Genomic DNA, 20,356 nt, shown 5'->3' with positions numbered 1-20,356 from the left:
TAAGCAAATAATCAGACAATTAAAGATGTAATTACAAACTCTGCAAAGAGCAATTTAAGATGATTACAGGTTGCCACGTTGAGTGTAAAACCGAGGGATGTGGCATAGCCTGGGGCTCTGAAAGGCCTGCCTTCATGGTGTATGTATTAGTCAGGGTTCTGCAGAGAAACAAAACCAATTAGAGATGCATAGACAGATGGATGGATGGATGGATGGATGAGAGGGGCTTTATTAGGTAAATTGGCATGCACAATTATGGAGGCTGAGCAATCCCACCAGAGGCCTTGTGCAATCTGGAGACCCAGGGAAGCTGGCAGTGTGACTCAGTCAAGTCTGAAAGCCTCAGAATCAGGGCCAATAGTGTGACTCTCAGTCTGAGGCCAAACGCTTAAGAACCCAGGGGGCCACTGTTGTTAAGTCCCAGAGTCCCAGTGCTAGAGGGCCTGGAGCTCTGATGTTCAAGGGCAGAAGAAGAAGGGTGTCTCAGCCAGGGGAAAAAGAGACAAGAGAGAAGAAGAGAGGAGGAGAGAGAGAGAAGTATGGGGGTTGGGGGAGGATTTGCCTTTCCTCTGCCTTTTTGTTCTATCCAGGCCCCCAGCCCACTAGGTGATGCCCACCCATGATGAGGGTGGAGCTTCGCCACCCAGTCCACTGGCCCCTGTGCCAACCTTCTCTGGACACACCCTCACAGACACACTCCAAAACAATGCTTTACCAGCTCTCTAGGCATTCCTTAATCCAGTCAAGCTGACATCTAAAATTAACCATCACAGTGTATATGTGACAGAAAGCCTAACCTAGCCAGACATATAAATATACTTAACATAATTAAATCACGTAGGGTACAGGAGATGAGTCTTGTGCGGGGGTCCATCAGTGTTAGGCTATGTGCGTGAATAAGAGGAGATTCTGTGGTTGTGGCTGGCATCAGGAGTCCTGGAAGTGTGTGCTTTAGTTAATCGCCTCCTCCTGTGCACCTCGGTTTCCTTACCTGAAGAATGAGGACTTCATACCATAATCATCCCTACTCAAAGCGTGGTCGTGGTCGGGAAGCTTGTGCTGCCCCATAGACTGCTGCTGGGCTGTGATGAGATGAGTGCATAGATGAACATATCCATTGAGAGTGTAGAAACTTGTATAGCAATTTGACATTATGTGACATCTTATTGCATTTAGTTAAAAAAAAACAAAACAACAGTCTGCAGTAGTTTGGGAAAATTAATTCGTCCCAGGTGGTTTGAAAACCAGCTGTACAAGATGCTCTCTGATAACCCTTCCTGTGCTAAAAACCTTAAATTCTAATCCAATGGGGTAGAAACTTCTAGGTCAGCATTGTAAAATGCCCAGTATGAGTTCTAGAGCCTGGAGTTGAGTGATTACGAATAAGAAGATGTTATTCTAAAATGAATTCTAGGTGTTATTCTAGGGAAAAAATCTTTTAGCCTGGGTCCAGAACACATAATACCAACAGAGTCAGAAGCTAGTCATTCTAAGAAGACAACCACAACATATTCTTTTCTGGACATATACCTAATCTCCAGGCCGAAGCAGAATAGATCAGACCTAACTTGGAGCACATTTGTAAAAGAGGAAGAAGAAAAAAGAAAGAAAAATCTAATAAACTCAAATAACCAAATATATATATTTGATGTTTGTTTTTTCTTAAGCCATTTCACTCCCATCAAATTGCCCAAAAGCTCCTTTGATTCATAAATGGAATTTAGGAAGCGAGTAGTCCAAACTACAAACAATTTAAACTTTGAGAAGTAGCTCCTGTGAAGCAGAGTAAAGGTACTTAACGGATTTCTATTTCCCAAGACCCTAGAAATACAATGAATTGGAGTGTCTCTGTTCACCTGCTGTTATGGATGGTCTCCTGGGTAAACACTGTGCTTTATATGAAGCTAATACTCAGAGAAAAGGGGTTTTTGAAAATTAATATTCATTCACAAGCTCATCTGGCAGAACAATCCGTGGCTGACATTTGTGACCATGCTGCAAGACGACCTGCATTAGCACTGAGAAGCGCCCCCTCCCTGTCTCATCCCCACGGAAACCTTTCTCTGTGAGCATCACTTCCTTGGCCCTCACTTCTTCAACGCTCCAGGCAGGAGGGTCCATTTTACCCATGTGTTCTTGCTGAAAAACAGAGGCCTTGAGGAGGCAGAGGTGGATGGGAGGAGAAGGATCTAGGTTCAAAGGTTGAGACAGCTGGTTTTGGAAGAGCCGGGTGTGAATCAGGGACAGGCTGGGGCTGCCACCTCACTGCCCACAGGAGGCTGATTTTTCCTTACCAGGAGCAGAGCTGGTGTAGGGTTTTGGATTTGCTGCATCACCTTTGGAACATTACATCTGGAGACCTCGCTGAATTTGTCATTATTCCCTGCCATTTACCTGCTAGGCACTGGCTACTTGTCATGCCATTCTGGAAGAAGGAATCCTGAGAGGTCAGCACCAGCCAACACTGCTCCTTGCACTCCTCTTACTTGATCAGCCAAGCAGCCTTTGCTCTTACTATTTAGCATTTTTCTCTAATTGAATTCCCCACTTATTCCCTACGTGGGCTCCTCCAAATCCTTACCACTCACCTTAGGCCTCCATCCCTTCCCCACCCCTGACTTTCAGCAATCATGGAGCCTCTGTCTCACCAAAAATTAGAGACTACAACACATGAATGCACCCAGCTTTCCTTCACCCCTTGCACTCCCCACCCCAAAGTTCTGTCTCTTTCTTCGCATTCCTCTGCCATGTTGGAAGAATAGCTCTGGCTTCTTTGTGAACGTCAGTTTCCAGGTGCACTTTTAATCTTGTCTCTTCTCACCTCCTGGGTAAGAGTTAACTCTCTTGGTTCCATTTCTTTAAGCTCTTTATTCCCTTCCACCTAGAAACACGGTTACTTCTCTTCCATCTTGAAAGAGAAAGGGAAAAAGACATTCTGCAATGTCTATATATTTCAAACCATCATATTGTACATGATAAATATATGCAATTTTACCTGTCAATTTTATAAAAAGAACAAAACTGTCCTTCTTTTCACTCAGGTGACTTCCCCGTTTTTCTCCTTTTATTCATTGCTAAATTTTATGAAATTATGCATAATACATGTGCTTCCTCAGCTTAAAACTCCCTTTAAACCTACTCCCAGCTGGTCTCTGCACTGTCCACAGTCCCTGAACTATTTTATCACCAGCCACCTCCTAATGACCAGATCCTGGCTGTCCTTTCATTTCTGTCCTACCTGATGTCAGCAGATGTGACCACTGTTGTCTACTTTGTCCTCCCTTGACTGCTGCGATATTCTGGTTTTGTTTTTATCGTCTTGAACATTCCTTTGCTGCACCTTCACTGCCTCCTCTTGATTCAGAGACCCCTATAAATGTCAGTGTGTCCAGGATGCTCTCCTCCTGGTCTCATTTGCTTGCAAAAAAGACACACTTTCCTACTCCCATCAGCACTTCTAGTTCCTGCCAAGATCACCTAACCCTATCTCCCACCCGACTCTCTCCAGAATTCCAGACACACACTTCTCGTGCCCTACTCAACATCTCCACCCTGATATTGTTTGAACACTGCTGGCTAGTTCTGCTGTGATATTTCTCATATACCACAAAGTCCAAACTATCCATAACAGAACATAGTGCCATTCCACAAATGTGTGCAACCTGCATCTCCTCCTCTCCCCGACTTCTGATTACTCAGATTATCTTAGTTAAAAGTATCACCATCCATCTATTTGCCTTACCTAGAAATCTCAAATCCCCTGAACTGCCTTCATGCACTCTGAGTCCCTATGAACTTCAGGGCCTGCCACCCACACCCACTTGATCCCCTTGCTGACTATATTAGACCCACAAACCTCTTCTCCAGTGCATCTCTGTCCCTCTTGGCACTTTCTTAAACCAGGTTCTCATCATTGTTTGCCTGGACCGCCTTCCTCTCTGTTTCTCTGCCTTCATTTTGCTACTGCTCGAGTCAGTCCTTCATAGTGCCTTGTTATTCATTTTCTAAAACACAGGCTACATGAGGTTATCCTTTGGTTAAAAACTCCTGCTGCTGAAGTCAAGAGAGAACTATGAAAAATTTTAAATAAAAGTATAATGACACACTAGTGAGTCATGATTCCTTATGAAGTGTGTCACAAAAATTTAGTGGCCAGTAATAAAGAACTGATGATGATGAGTTATCTCCCTCCTTTTTTTTTTTTTTTTTGAAAATTTGAGGCAATTCAAGGTTATCAGTAAAATTGTGTCATTCTTACATACTTGCATTCCTAAATGAAGAGAAATCAATTGAATCACAAGTAATGTGTCTCTAGCCTCTTCTATCTTTCTTACTGACCATAGTAAGGTGCTTTTATAGATAGGCCATAAAGAGATGTGAATATAAATCATTGTTTTAGCTTTGCAGAATTTCATTAAAGATTATTTGAGATTTGCTCAAAATTGGGGTCTGCCCACTTGATTGTGTCTTACATGTGAACAGCATCTACCATAGACTTTTGAGAAAATCCAGATTGAGGAAAACTAGTCTCAAGGTTAAAATTCAAACCTTTAGCACGGCACAGGATGCCTTCTCATCCCAGACCCCTAGAATGTCTCTCCCGACTCGCAGTTATCTGCTATCCTCATCTTTCCACCCACACCTTATGCCAATCACTGTTCCATTTACATGCTATGAGATTGTGGACCTCCAGGGCCTCAGTGAAGCCTCCCTTTGCCAGGCCATGAAACCAGGGCATGAAATCTAGGCAAAAGTAGGCAATCCACTTATCTTTTAAAGTCCTGCTCAAAAATTACCTTACCTTTGAAACTCCCTGAACCCTCTCTCACATTTTTCAGAGCGGCTAATAGCATGTTTCAGGAGACAGACCTCTTGGCTCCTCTATTAAAAGCACTAATATTTTGGGCAGATTTCTAAGCTTCAGTGTCTTCATCAGCCTAGTGGTGATAATAATGCCCTCTACCTCATAGTGTTGCTGTGAAGATTCCATCAGATAATTAACTATGCCTGGGGCATCTTCCACAGCCATTCTGCGAGTTTAGAACAGTTAATATCTGCAACTCCTTCAGACTGTATGTTGCCATGCCACGCTCAGCTGGGGTCAACTTCACTTTGCATCTCTCGGAAGCATCTAAGCTGTGGAGTAAATTAATTTTCAGAGAGTTAGATGTTGTCCCAAGGTAATTCTCTGTGATACTTTCCAGCAGGGAGGCTTTGAAATGCTGTCTCTCTTATAATTAATAACTTGTACTGTGCTGCACCCATCAGCAGATGGATTTATCATCGCACATTCAGACTTGACAGAGGCCAGCCATCGTCTGTCTCCGTGTGTCCTTGTGTGCCCCTGGCAAGTTGACTTCTTCCCTTGCCTTCTTCAACAGCCCTTCCCATCCCATCCCACTCCACCTCCCATCTAGCCAGACCCTTAGCTCGGTGACTGAAAGTAATTATGATATCAGGCTGAAGTTCTGAGGCTTGGAAGGGCTCCACTCTGTCCAGTCTCATTTTGGACTGGACTAGAGCCATCACATTATCAAACATGTCACATTTACTCTATTGAAGTAGTAGAGGACAAAGGAACTGGGCTCTTCCCATGGCCCCTTCTCTCTGCTCCTGAGGCTCCTTTCTGGGTTCAGCTCCATTTAAAATCCCCTGAAATGCAATTAGGGAAAAAGAGTGTGACGTTTAGCAATATCATCAGCATCTTTGCCTTACATGCCCGTACTAGGCCTGCATCGTGGTTGAGGAAACTAAGGTTGAGAGTGGTTAAGTAACCAGTCCAAGTTCCTGCACTTAGTGGGTGGCAGAGCCACGATCCAACCCAAGCTTACTCCACAGCTGAGATTCTAATCATGACTTCACACCACCTCTGTCTCAGATGGCTATCTCCTTCAAGGCCGTTTGAGGATTCAGCACCAAGGAGATTTCTGGATCTAGTAGACCTGAATCAGAAATGCGTGATATCTTTGGAGAAAGGGAGAAATCCCAGGCCCTTTGTCTGAGAGCTGCTTTCCAGCCCGGGAGCAAGGAGCTTCACATCATCTCCTTCACTAGAACCAGTGTCTCCAACCCTTCTGAGAGCCCTGGGAGGCAGCTCATATCTCCTCCATAAATCACAGGACCCTCCCTTGATAGTTAAATAGGATGATCCCGGCAAAGCTGACAAGATGTTTCCATGTTTGATAAACAAGAACCATTTGTTTAGCTCAGGAGCATCTGTTGAATAAACAAGATATCTGATGTGCCATTTGCTCATTGGAAATTAACAAACCCTTTAAAAATGGCAATTTGTCAGGAGTTATATGAGGCAGAATTCATTCTCAGCAAGTGAACAAATTGAAACTTCCTTCCCAGGCTTCCTAGAATCCCCCAGAGCCAGTTATGCAAAAAAAAGTTTAGTTTAATTCTGCCATCATTAAGGAAAATGTGCAGACAGTGATGGGGAAGAGAAGCAAGCGTCCTGTTAGGAAAATTGAAAGGTCCTAGGAGATGCAGAAATTGTACGAGCTGTTCCCTTTCTGGGCTGTGTTTCCATTTGGAGAATGTGGGTCTCCTGGTTGGGGGGCAACTTTTTCTTCTTCCATGCTATTCTGAGGAATCATTTGGTAAAGCTCTCATCAGCCAGCATTGTTCCTATCTGTGGCTTCCCACAGGGAGGGAAAGGAGTGGGGGTTCACTTACTTTAGCAAAGCAATAAAGGAGACAAGGAAAAGAATAAAAGAAATGAAAGGCTGTCACTGCTGTCAGGGGGTGGAGCAGCTCCTAGGACCCCAGCTAAAATGCCGTCTTGGTATAGTCCTATTTTTCTCACAAAATGCAAGAGCTTCCTGGGGTGGGTCCATCTTCATCCTTGAAGGAGTGCAGTGTGCTGGCTCTGGCTGGCCCAAGCATAATTGGCAATGAGTGCTACCTAATATATACTCAGCACAAGTACCACGCTAAGCACGTTATGGACATTAATAAAATGCTCATAAAGCTCTCTTGTTATCCCCCAACTACAGATGAGAAAACCAAGGCTTAGGTTTGTATAACTTGCCCAAAGTCATACAGCTAGGAAGAAGGAGAAATGGGATTTAAACCCATGCAGTCTGACAGCCCATTCACTCAATCGTGACATTGCATCGATTCAGATAGTCCTTGCAGATGCAAAGTTCCCAGGTCCCTTGGTATGAAGTCTGAGAAGAGCAGGCTACCCTGGGCAGAAGTGTCAGTGTATTGGACAAGATGTTACTGACGTTCCTGGGAAGTACTGGCTGGCTGACCAGAGGCTTATATGATATTCTTGCAGGGTTGCAATTCAAATTCTTTATTTAGAGGGGGTTTGGGATGGGAGGGGTGGTTGAGTGAGGCGAGGAGCTCTCAGGCTTTATACAAGTGAGTCCCTGTGGGCTCCAGTTAGAAGCTAAGGAATTAGCTGACTGTGGGCCCTGAGCAACTTGCTGCCTCATCTCCTCACATTAGCCCTTTTAGCAATTGATCTTATAAACTTTCTGAATCAGAGAAATTAAAGATGAAAAAGGGCCTATTAAATGATTTTGCCCCAGCCCCAGACTAGGCAGAATGACTCCCAAGAGAGAATTCCAGAGTGTCTGGTTCAGTTTAATTTTAATTGTCCCAGAGGGTCGGACTTCTTGCTCTTCCCCAGGGCAGCCCCTCGCAGGCTGACAGATGCAGGTGTGAGTGATGTCTCGCAGGAAGCCGCTGCTCTGTGCCAGGGCTGTGCCTGCTCGTTTTGCACTTTGTTTTCCAGGGCCTGGGATTTTTCACTTGTTGCCTCTGGACTGTGTTGGGGCTTAGGAGCTTAATCTATTTTTTTTTTTTTTTCGGTGGGGTTGTAGATTAACCAACTATCTGTAGATAGGACCAGGTGATTTTGCCAAGAGCTGTGTCTATAGCAGTCTCTATGCAGGCAAAATGGCGGGGAAGGTGCATGGTAATAGTTGGGGTCAAGGACTGGTGATTTCTTGGGAGGACCAGAAATATGAATGGCTGGCATGCATCTGGCATTCCTGTCTGCACTAGGGGTGTCATAGTATTATCTGGCTTAATTTTCACAATAACACTGTGCAATTAAGTATTGCTATTATTCTTTTTGAGAGATGAGGATTTGGAGGCCCAGAGAGGTTGGAAGCATGTCCAGGTCATGTAGCTGTTGGGTTTTGGGGCCAGGATTTGAACCCAGTCTCTCTGAGTGTAGAGTGCATGCTTCACCCCATGAACTCTGTTACCACCTCATGGTAAAATGCCTTGAACCAGGTCAAAGTGAGGAAGAGGCAGGAAGGGACCAGTACCGATTTTCATTGAAGCTGCCTGGTCTTCAGATCAGGCAGGATTAGCTTTCTAAACTGGGAGGATTTGGCTTGTGGCATGAGCTCTTTGTGCAGGTTCCAGGTTTGGAGATCTTGTCAGTGTTTGTGTATCTGTGTGCACTTAGACAGTGATACCTTCCAGGCCTAGGCAAAGGGGGTAATTCACTCGTGTATACCTTGCTTAGAGGATGATGCCAGGCACAAGGTGTTCAATGAGTGGTACGTACAGGCATGGTAGGCATACCTGGTTAATGCTGGTTTGCTCTGCAGCCTCCCCCCCCCCAACCTGGGATGTCCTTGCATGTTACTGAAAGAGATCTGTTTGTTCATTCCATTACTTTCCTTTGGCTGCTGTTGGCTGTGGGCCCAGGCATTTCCATAGGTGGCTGGTAGTTGATTTTAGAGCCCAGAATATTAGCCAGCAAGGTCAGGCTTAAGTGGGGGACTGTCTTGGGTCCTGGGACAGGAGGTGGAGGCATGGGGGTGAGAAGCATGGGGCCACTGGGTGCAGAGATCAGAGAGAGAAGTACTGCCGGGGAGGCTTGGCTTGGGGACTCGGGTGGTGGACATCAGAGAAAAATTACTCGTGTCATAATTTGTCCCTGAAAGATTTTTTAAAGGGACAGGGAACCACACACTATTATTTTCTTCCCCTCAATGCCTTGTGTTTTCAGGATGTAGCTTGATCTGTGTGTGTGTGACTCTCCGAGAGCCACGAAGCATAGGGAAGCTTTATCTGGGTTAAGTTGTGGAATCATTGGAATCCTCCCTCTTTTCTTTTGCTACCCGAAGAATCATGGACAAGTCACTTACACTATCCTTCAGTAAGGGCCCTCTTTTTTTCACATTTTCAGTTTGTGGGCAATACATACTTCATAGGTTCCTTCTTAGGATTAAATGAGATAAAGAAATAAGGTGCCTGGCACAGAGTAGCTGATGAATACGCGTCGGTCGTTTCCTTCCCTCTCTTTTTCTTCCTCTAGTTCAGAAAGGCAGCGTGTAGGGGCATCACTGGGTGGGCATCGGAACCAAGTCTCTCCCACTAGGGTTTGAGTCAGGACCTGCCGTTCTTTACCTGCAATGACTTAGACAAGTCACTTGGCTCATCTGAACCTCTTGTCCCTCTTTGGTAAAATGTAGACAAAAACATTTCTTGCAGGAGTTTTGATCATTTGTTCAACAATGTAATTGAGAGCTAGTTTTGTGTAAGGAAATATACTTACCATGGAGGGCACAGCAGACAAGACCCCCCCCCCTTCAAGAAACTTACAATCTAGAGGGGAGGCAGATATTATTCAAATAATCACATGAATTATTATGAGTATTACATAAGATAACATGCACAAAGCATTATGTTATTGCAGGAACTGCCTCACCCTAAGGCAATGCACAAATACTACCTATCATGACATTGTCCTTGGGGACACTGTCTTCTTCCTGGGGGTCCCCATGTGGTTACAACCCGTTCACTCATATACTTGGCTGTTGTCTTCCAGACCCATTTATACATATGAACTTCTAAAGCAGATACCCTTTTCTAACTATACTGTACCCAGATTCCAACCCCAATCTGGGTGTGGGATAGCTGTGAGTAAGGCTTTGCTGAGAAGTGGGCTGTCAGTGTAGACTCTGGGCAGGTATGTCTACACTGATACCATGTACTCGAATGCATGCCCCTGGCAGGCCTGAGGCAACAACCAGGAAATTCTGATTTTATTCTCTTCAGAGCTGAGATACAATTAAAAATGTTACCACGGTAATTGGCAACATCCATTAAGTTGATGAGAATTGCCCAAGGCAGCACATTTTTCCCCCTTCTGCACATTATTAGTCTATAAATATACCTGGTTCCTATCTCTTTCTTCTCTAGAACTTCCACAAAACATCCTCCCATCCTCCCAAGCTGTCTCCTGAATGCCCTTTGCCTTTCTTAATTAACTCTCTGAATTCCTCCAGCACTTGCAGTGGTACCACGTAATCACACATCTAATTACACGTGGCCTGTGGCTTGTCTGAGTGGTGGCGTGGAGAGCCCACAGTACTGAGGGCAGTGCATGGGCTCAGAGTCTCTTTAACAGAGCCCGGGTGAGTCTCAGCTCTACCCTTTCCTGGCTTAGGATATTAAGTGACTCAGCCTTCTGAGTTTGCTCATCTGTAGAAGGAGAGCAATGATGTCTACCTCCTAAGATGAAGGCCACGGACATTAGGTGCTGACATGAACGTGCTCTGTGAGCTGCCAAGTGCTGGGACCTCCTGCACGTTGGTCCCTAGCATGCAGCTCTTTCACTTCCCTGCTCCGTCTTCTGGTCTCCACTGAGGGGCAGGTGCAGGCGGGTGCTGGCAGCACTGGATGTTCAGGAAAGCCCTGTACTGATGGGTGTGGGCCCTGCTGGGGAGGAGTGACCCGGGGGGCTGCACCAGCAGGAAGTTGCTCTTCCCTCTAATGCACTCACTCGATTGGGAAAGTTCCCCACAGTTCCCTCCCTTGTCTTCCTTCTGTACCAGACACACAGTAGGTGCACAGCACCTGTGTATAGGTAAGTGGAATGAATTATTTAGCTTGTTTGGTGATCCTCCCAGAAGAGACCCTCTATTGTGATGAAGGGGATAATAGAAAGATGCCCCTTCTCAATCCAGTTTTTTCTAGAAATTCTTGCCAGTTGAAATATCTCCCTCTACTCTGTTTACCTGGCAGAGTTTAGGTGTTTGGAACATTTCAGCATGCAAACATTCTGTTCTGCATCGTCATGGTCATTCTCTGGCTTGCATTCCACCTGAGTAGCCATGGGTGACTAAGTCCCCAGCATCAAGAGGCACTTGGTGAATGATAAAGTGAGAGGATCGCAAAGCATCGCTGTTTAGAAGTGGCACATACTCCAGATTGTCATATTTTAAATATATCCCATAAACACTATATATATGTGTATATGTAAACCAAACTTTTCAAAAGCATAGACTTTTTAAATGAACTAGTTTACATACAGTTTACCTTATTATAAATTGGTTTTTAAGGAAATAGAATGAATACACCTTCAGAAACATAATGAGTGAGATGTGCACCATCTGGGGGATGGTCATGATGGAGACTCAGACTTTTGGGGGGAGGGGGGGAAATGGGCATTTATTGAAACCTTAAAATCTGTACCCCCATAATATGCCAAAATAAAAAAAAATTAAAAAAAAAAAAGAAACATAAGAATTTTTCTAACAGTGCAACCAAAATGGAGGGATGTTGTAGAATTCAGTTTACAGGGACCAATTTATCATTCCTAACATGGTGGCTTTTCACTGTCTCCAAGTTGTTCTGTATTCTGTCTCCAGAATGATCTCTCACGACTCCTGCCCACGTATCCCATCTTGACAGCATGCCCGTTCTCACCACCCTGCTTTGGATCTTGTCATCCTTTTCTTCTCCCTGACTTTTCATCCCAAACATTCTTCTAGCCTAGCCCTAGTCCTCCCATCTCTGTGGGGCCCTTCTGGATGCACTACACTATTTCAACAAGACTGCAAGCTCTTGAAGGCCCCTTTATGTATCATTCCTAACTACCCATTAAGGCAATAGTGTATGCTCAGGAGGTAGGTAATGGGATCTGAGAGAGGACACTGCTAAATAAATGGCTAGGAACAAGGACTCAGCCCATTTTCTACAACCACTCTGCAAACATGGCAATGCACTTGGTCAGAGGAATAGGCTTAATAGGTCTTCTATGAGCAACAGTTATCTTTTTTAGGCTGTGTCATGTAACACGATCTTGCTTGAAATTTTGTTAACCGTTCACTGGAGCTATGCCAGGCAGTAGCCCACACAAATGCAGTAAACAAATGAGCCAAATGGTAGGCTGTCTCGCAACTCTGTGAGTGTTCACACATAGTAGGTATTCAGTATTTGCCAAGGGATTGCTGGTCTTATTCCTAGCAGAGCAGTTGTTCAGCTGTCTTTAGGTAAATTCATGGATTTTAATTACATTAACACAATCACAAAATCTCCAGTAACCAAAGCTCAGCTTAAAATAATTACTTCCAGCATGTACTATGGTGTTGGCTGTGGTTCACTGAGATTCTTCAGTTGAGTTGAACTTCCTTATCTGCTGGGAGCAATCTCTTGACATGTCTGTACTTTATTCTGAGAATATTTCATGTGACTGCTGGATATGGTTCTAGACACCCAGAATTTATAAGGGTATTAGATTAAATTTGACCAGTCTTTCCTTCCTTCCTTCCTTCCTTCCTTCCTTCCTTCCTTCCTTCCTTCCTTCCTTCCTTCCTTCCTTCCTTCCTTCCTTCCTTCCTTCCTTCCTTCCTTCCTCCCTCCCTCCCTCCCTCCCTCCCTCCCTCCTTCCCTTCCTTCGAATTATGTTATATTTGTGACCCAGTATAAACTTACATCTTTTTTTTATAACTTAAGCAAAAGTTATGTGAAAAATACTTAGTCTACCACATGAGATGCACTCTGATATTTTCTATCCCAGTCTCTTATATTTTATAAAAACATATTTGGGTTGTGATCACTAAATATATTTCATGACCTACTAGTGGGTCAGAGCCCCATAGTTTGAAAAACACTTATCTAGTCAGTAGCCCTTTTAATTTGCTGGGAGAACCAGAAGGATGAAGGAACAATAACTATCCAAGTGTCATTTAGGTCCTACATATGCTGAACAATTTCATAGGGAATGTATTGGTAATGACTTTCTGGTTGCAAGAAGCTAACTTAATTAGAGAGAGAGATAAAGAAAGAGAAAGAAGTGGGAGGGGGAGAGGATTATAAGGATCCGAGAGAAGAAATACATAGTTAGACTTCAGGAAGAAGCCTATCCCAGAATCTCATAGAATCTCATAGAGCGCTCTTTCTCTCATCTCTGCATTTCTCTTCTATTCCGCATACCAGCGTAAGATATCCAAGACAAGTAGCTCCAAATCTCATGTGGACAGTCTCTCAAACAAATCTCAAGTCTGGATCCCAAGGTGGGTCTCTTTGACCCAGCCTGGGTTGGGGGGCTTTCCTGAGTCTCTGAGCTGCAGCCAAGGGGTGGGGCATGTGCTACAGATATGAGTGTGGAGGTCTGCGTCTAAAACTCGGTACAGCTGGGGCTGGGGAGCAGTTGACAGAGGCAGGGGCAGTATCTGCCACGTGGGAGGAAAGCTCCCTCAGCGCCCACTGGAGGAGCTGCGTTCCTCCAAGCTGTAGCTGGATGCCATCCCTGAGATTCTGCTGCCCCAGCGTTTCCACGGGATGATCACATTTGTCAAGCAAATCACAGATGACTGTGTTTGACAGATCCAATATTGCTTTGAGGATAAATGGTGAAAATAGCAACATAATAATATAAAATGAAGACTTTATTCACTTAATTGCCTAGAGATTAATTAAATGAATGAAATCTGTTTCGCCATATTATGGAACTATTTTCAACATTTATCCTAAACATGCTGTTGGGGTTATTATTATTCTCCTCATTCATGTGTTTATTCATCTACTCAACAGAGACTTAATAAATGCAGGGCGAGGCACAGTGCTAGGCACTAGTGGAAAACGTAATTCAATCAGATCTAGAGATCTGTCTTTAAGGAGAGCACAGTCAAAAAGGAGAAAAAAATTCAGGTGCTCAAATAAGAAAGCCAGGCTCCATTTCTCACTCTGTATCAGTGGCTAGACAATTGGACATCTCAAAAATCTCCATTTCCTCATCTGAAAAAAAAAAGAAAATAAAAAAGATTATACTGCTGATATCAAAGTTTGTTTGAGGATTAATTGAGGTATATATAATGATAGTAAAATTTTTGGTATATTAAGAGATAGGTGTTCAGTAAATATTAGTTGCACTTAAGATAATGTGATCATTGTCTTAGTAAGCATGGCGTGGTATAAAGTGTTAATGCATGCCTCTCTCTCTCTTCCAAATGATTTACATGCATTTCATTCACTTAGTTCTCATAAAAACAATGACAAAGGCACTATCATTATCTTCCCATTATGCAGGTGAAAGCGTTTGAGGCATAGAGAGGCTAAGCAAATGGCCTGCGATCCTGCAGTTCATAAGTGATGGAGCCAATACTCTAACCCAGGGTTTGACTCCAGAATTTGTGTTTTTACCCACATCACTAACCCATGGAAAGGAGAGGTTATTACAACTGAGGTTTTGTTTCAGCTCTAATAACTGATTCTCAGCTCTGACTGTACATTCTTACCACCTGGGAGGATCTATTATAAAAGCCTTTAATTCCTGGACTTCACTACAGGCTAGTTGTTCTCAAAGTGTGACTTCTGACCACTGTCATTATGTCATCTGTGCATTTCCCAAGAGATCACATTCTTGGGCGCCACTCAGACCTTGTGAATCAGAATCTCTGAGGTGGAATCCAGCATCTCTATTTGAACAAGCCTACCAGGAGATTCGGATGCTACTAAAATCAGAATCAGAAGTAGAGAACCATTGTTTCCAACCAGTTAAGCCAGAATTTCTGGGAATAGAGCCTGTGCATTGATATTTAGTATTTTTAGAAAGTTCTCAGAGTGATTCCAATATTAACCCTGAGTCAGGAGCTTCTGTGGAAAGTAGATACTGACCTAGGCTATGGGGGGGGTGGACAGTGGATTAGAGTGAGTGTTCCAGTGAAGAGGCAGCTGAGCAAAGACATGAAGGGGGAGATACTATGTTGAGCTGCAACAGAATGAGGATAATCAATAATAATGTATATTTCAAAATAACAGAGTAAATTTCAAATGTCTTACCACAAAAAAATATGAGGTGATAAATATGCTCATCAGCTTGATTTAATGATTCTACATAATAAAGATATAATATGCTGAAACATCACATTTTATCCCATAAAGGTATACAATTATGATTTGTCAGTATAAATTAATATTAATAAATATTATTTTATTAGTAGTAAAATATTATTTTATAATTTAAATGTCTAGCTAATCAGCTTGTAAAGCATTTATACTCTGACCTTATTAATATTTTACCTTCCATACCTTCCTCATGCACACCTCAATATTCAGTTTTCTTATTTCTAGGGAAATTTTCGCCCTGGGATTCATACCTACAAATAGAGAAAAACATACAAGACCTTGGCCCTGCCAGTACTCACAACAGCCAAGCAGTGGCTGAGACTGAAGTTCCAAATTGGATTCTAGGGCCACTGACACAAACTAGATGTGCCTGTGGACACTTGCAAAGCTCAGTTTTCTGACCTTTGAAATGTTGGGGTTGAGGGAGACTGTGAGGTTTCAAAGGTTGGTGCACGTCGCTCTGTCAATGCCCGTTGTGTCTGGATGGGCTGTTAGGGTTCCCAGGAAGCTCCTGTCTGACCTATTTCAGAGGACAGGACTCGGAGACTGTTTGCACGGAGGGCTCAGTTGCTAAAAATAAGTTTGAAATCACTTGAACTTTTTCAAGTGCTTCTCTCAGTACCATCTTTAAGTGTATGGTTCTAGGAACCGATTCAGTTTCTTTCTAGAGGTTTGTCGAGGGTTTCCTATTTCCTTTTGTTCCCTGTGTCCTTGGTCTTTACTCATAACTCAGAAGGCTCCCAATTTTGGAGAATTATCATCTACCTTAGAGTTTCAGATGATCCTGTGCTATTATTGGGCTCATTAATTGTTATCAAATTAATGACAAATACCCCAGAAGGGAACGGTCTCACTCATTATTCAGGTCTGCATCAACTTTTTTTTCCTTTTTCAGCACCAGGTGAGCAATGTACAAGAGAAACATTATCTGGGGCACAGGCAGGAAAGTTAGATCCTTTTGGACATAAGAAGAGTTTGTCTTTGAGACCCAGGCATGCTTATGAAGTGTGTCTGACTGAAGGAAAGTGTCGTGATCATTCATTCAACAAATGTTTACTGATGCTCTCCCATGTGCCAAGCTTTGTCATCAAACTCAAATTGATACTTTATCTAGTAAGAGCCTAATGAGGTCAAGTCTTGCATATAATAGGGAAATAAAGGTAAGTGCAATCCAGCGCAAGGATTTCTCTGTGGAAGAGGAGATCAGAGTGAGATAGGGGCTCTTATCAAAAGTTAGTTTGCAAAACTTGTGATGTACCCTCAGTCTAGTGAGGGAGAAGATGCCTAACCTGAACTCCTAACTGAAGACCAGCAGAAACTTTTCATATCTAGTGCCTAGAACATTACCATCATTAGACACTCAACAAATGTAGAACTGAGGTATAAGGGACAGAAGAAGGCAGGCAGGAAGGCAGATTAGTTTATCTTGTCCTTCAAATAAAAACGAATACTGTCATAGCTAAAATTTAAAGAATGCTTTCTATATGTCAGGCTCTGTTCTAAGGGATCACGAGTTGGCTCGTTTAATCCTCTTAACTCTCTGGAGGGGGTATTTGATATTCCCATTTCACAGATGTGGAAAATAAAAATCATGGTCGGCATATATGTGTAAATGTGATGGAGAGTTTACACAAAAGGGCCTGATCCTAGTTCCCTTCTTGAAGAAGACTGGAAATAGCTACCAAAAAACATTAGTTTTTTTCTCCAATCATGAGTGTTAGATTTCAGAAACTCCCTGTGGTAGAAGGATTCATGATTGAGGAATTTTAAAACATGCACAAGTGTTTTCATAGACATTGATACCTTAATTTTATTTTGCCCTATAAAATTTTGTTTTATGGTCATTTGTTAAAAACCAGGAATTCACAACTAAATAAAGGCACTATTGATGACCTGTTTTTATTGCATTAGTATTAATAATAATAATACATACTGATACAATTTCTCTTTACCTTCTGATGCTTTCTAGAAACTTTCCAGGATATTTTTTTTCCCTACCGTTTTAATAGGATTCTTGCAAATCCATCTTTGCTTTGTTGCAGACACTAAGCACGAGGAGATTTATATGTCCTGTGGCTAGTTCTGTACTGATGACCATTCCTGGTGTTCTGGTTCACCCTGGCCTAACTTTTGTCCTGGAAATGTGAAGGAGCTTGGATGCTCGAGAAGGAATTGGTGCTGGAGCAGTCATTAACCTGCTTGGCACATCTGAGCAGGCATGCCTCTCGTCTGTGTTTTAATCTTTCTTAAGGTGTCTTTGCAAACATCTCCACTCGCTATTCCTCTACCATTGGCCCAATTTACTTTTTCTCTTCCTAACATTTCCTTCTTACCTATTATCATCAATACAAGTGACTTCCAGTTCATGTAGTCTAGAAACAAAATTTCCTGCAATATTGAAAATGTGTGCAGAATACATTTATATTTCGTACCATGCTGCTTTAAAGGGACTTACACATGGAGGGAGGGAGGCAGCGGTTATGATCCTTGAATCTGGGAGAGATGGTTGTGCACGAATCCTATCTTTCTGTCACTGAGGAAGGCAGCTTACGGAAACTAAACTTGTTGCTCACAGCCACCTGTCTGGCTCAAGTCCTGATTTTGCTGCTTCCTAGCTACATGACTTTAGGCAAATTGTTTAAGTTCTTGATGCCTAATTGTGCCCTTTTAAAATAGGGAAAAAGAATGATTCCCAACTTGTAAAGTTGATGTGAAGGTTAAATGAGGTCAGCATTTACATTTAAAATAGACTCTGACATGAGGTGTGCTCTCACTATCTATGAATTGTTATTATCATGTGACTTTAGGCACACTGTTTAATCTCTGTTAGTAGGCACATTTTACCAGAGGAAAATTAGATAAACAGTACCTTCTTTAAAAACTCATTTTGAGGATTAATTAAGAAAAGGCTTCTAATACTAAACGCAATGCCTGATGCAGGGACGGTCTCAATACCCATTAGCATTTATCATCATTATTATGTGCATTTTTCTAAACATTTCTTTAAGTTTATCCCTTACAACTTCTACCCCCCTCCATCCAAAAAACTCAGTAGATATTTGCATCTTGTCTGTCTTTGCTTGCTGTGTTTGTATGTACTTTCCTTACATTGAGTTTCTAGAAGTAGGGACTTGGGGCTTTGAGATTAGGAACCTGATTGCTTCCACTGATGAGTGTCAGGTAGTTTCCTGGTGAGCTGGTGGCCTAGAATGGCAGTAGTTCATGGGCTTCTCAGCAGTGTCAGTTGATGTTTGCACTAGGCAAGGAAGTGTGGATCCTGAGTGCTTATTTTTGCTGCTTTGTTAGCAAGGCAGGCTCAGAGTGCATGCATCAGTGAAATATGGCCAGCTAAAGGCAGTGGCTCTCAACTGAGAGCGATTTTGCCCCTTGCTTCCCCTACCCAGGGGGAATTTAGCAATGTCTAGAGACATTTGTGGTTGTCACAACTGCAGGGGTGTTACTGCATCCAGTAGAGGCGAGGGATGCTGCTAAATATTCTGCAATGCACAGGACAGCTCTTGCAAAAAGGAATTAACTGGCTGAAAATGTCAGCAGTGCCAACCCTAGGCTAATGCCACCAGCACCACAGAGGTGGGCAGTGGCGTGTCTCTGCATGCTGATGGGGGGGGCTGAGGGCTGCAGCTCAGATTGTGGTGAAGAATGTTCTCTTTACTCCCAGCACCCAAAGAATTTTGCTGCACCTCCATCCAGCTGAGCAGCTTAATCTCCTTCCCCGTAGACCTGGGGGCAGAGCATCTCTGAACTACAAATCTCTTACTCCCATCATTTAATCCGAAGCTGTGCCTAATCTTGAGCTGTGTGTTGTGGCAAATATTGGAAAAAGATAATTAGGGTCCTCACCTTGGAAATTTACTCTCTGATGTGTTGCCTATTAATAAAAATCGTTCTATTTGTAACTGATGGCTTAAGCAAATAAATATACAAACACTTTCACAAACAAAGGCACCCTATGGGCTTGTGTATAGGAGCAGGCTACAAAATTGGGATGGGACTGAGAAATGACTTGATATTGAGATTTAAAGACCTTCAGTTGTGTCTAGTGGTCTATCTGTCTGTCTCTCAGTGTGTTTCCTTGTTTGTGTGAATCTCTAACTTTGGGTTCTCTAAATGTATGTGTGTGCATGTGTGTATGTGTGTGTGTGCACATACACATACACACACTGTCTCTCTGTCTCTTTCTGTATCTCTGTATGTTTCTGTTTTAATCTCTGTCTCTGTCTACCTCAGTTTGTATCTCTTGACCACTGTCTTCATATTTCCCTCTCTCTTCCTGTCTCTCCGTCACAGTGTCCATTTTCTTCCTTTCTATATATCCATGCCATTCTTTTAGACTTGATATTCCTTGCAGGGCAGAGACATTTCTCCTGGTGACCAGAGAGGAAAGACAATTCATCCCTACCAGGTTCAGCTAGAGAAATCCTAAGGAAGTCTTCTAAATTGCCCTGGCATGTCCTGATAACCATAGCCAAGATGTCTTGTGACCATGCTGGATTATATGACATCCTGGGGTTCAGAGGTCTGGGCTGCTGAGATTGACCAGCCTGGCCAAAAGCATTGGCTTGAGCCAGGCAGACAGCTCCACAAAAGATTGATGGAGAAAGGGTACTGAGCGGACCCAAACCACAGGTGTCCAATTTAGTGAGCCAAGATCAATTCAGGAGAAACAATACTAATGCAAGGGCTGGAGGATGTATGGTTCCTATTCCGAGTTCTCTAGAAACGTAAAGCAGAGAGATTAACATGAGATGGAGTGACCAGGGAAGGCTTCCAGGAGGACTTGATTCTTTCTTTTGGCCTTGAAAGATGTGTAAGATTTTAGATAGATGGAAGGGAGTTCGGCACTCATCACTTTATCCATGCCTCAGTTTCTCCTTCAGTCAAATATGACTAATGATGCCCGTTCATTAGGAGTTTGCTGTTAGAATCAAATGAGGTTAAAAAAAGAAAACAAAACAAGAAGATATATCGTCGACCAATGGGAAAAATAACCCATTAGAATAAAGACTCATTTATTCAGCCTCTTTGGGGAAAGATGTACTTTATATAAACAGCCTTTTTAGATAACAAAAGTTCAACCTTTCAAGAAGTAATTATTTTATTTTAACTAATGCAGATCATTTCATTTTCCCTAACATCTGTCGCTTGCATCCCTACTTCCTTGAGCAGAGCGCACTGGATGCCCATGGCCCTGCTCTTTCCTCCTGTGCCTTCCGCCCCTCCCGCA

At 43.0% G+C, this 20,356-nt stretch overlaps 1 protein-coding gene across 1 annotated transcript in view; it reads left to right on the top strand.

Moving 5' to 3' along the window:
* SORCS3 (sortilin related VPS10 domain containing receptor 3) overlaps window positions 1-20,356 on the top strand; it is a 566,209-nt gene that overhangs the window by 389,040 nt on the left and 156,813 nt on the right. The window lies entirely within an intron of this gene.

This window comes from Microcebus murinus, chromosome 14 (assembly GCF_040939455.1).
Source record: "Microcebus murinus isolate Inina chromosome 14, M.murinus_Inina_mat1.0, whole genome shotgun sequence".
Taxonomy (NCBI): Eukaryota; Metazoa; Chordata; class Mammalia; order Primates; family Cheirogaleidae; genus Microcebus; species Microcebus murinus.
This window is presented reverse-complemented; position numbering and strand designations above follow the sequence as displayed.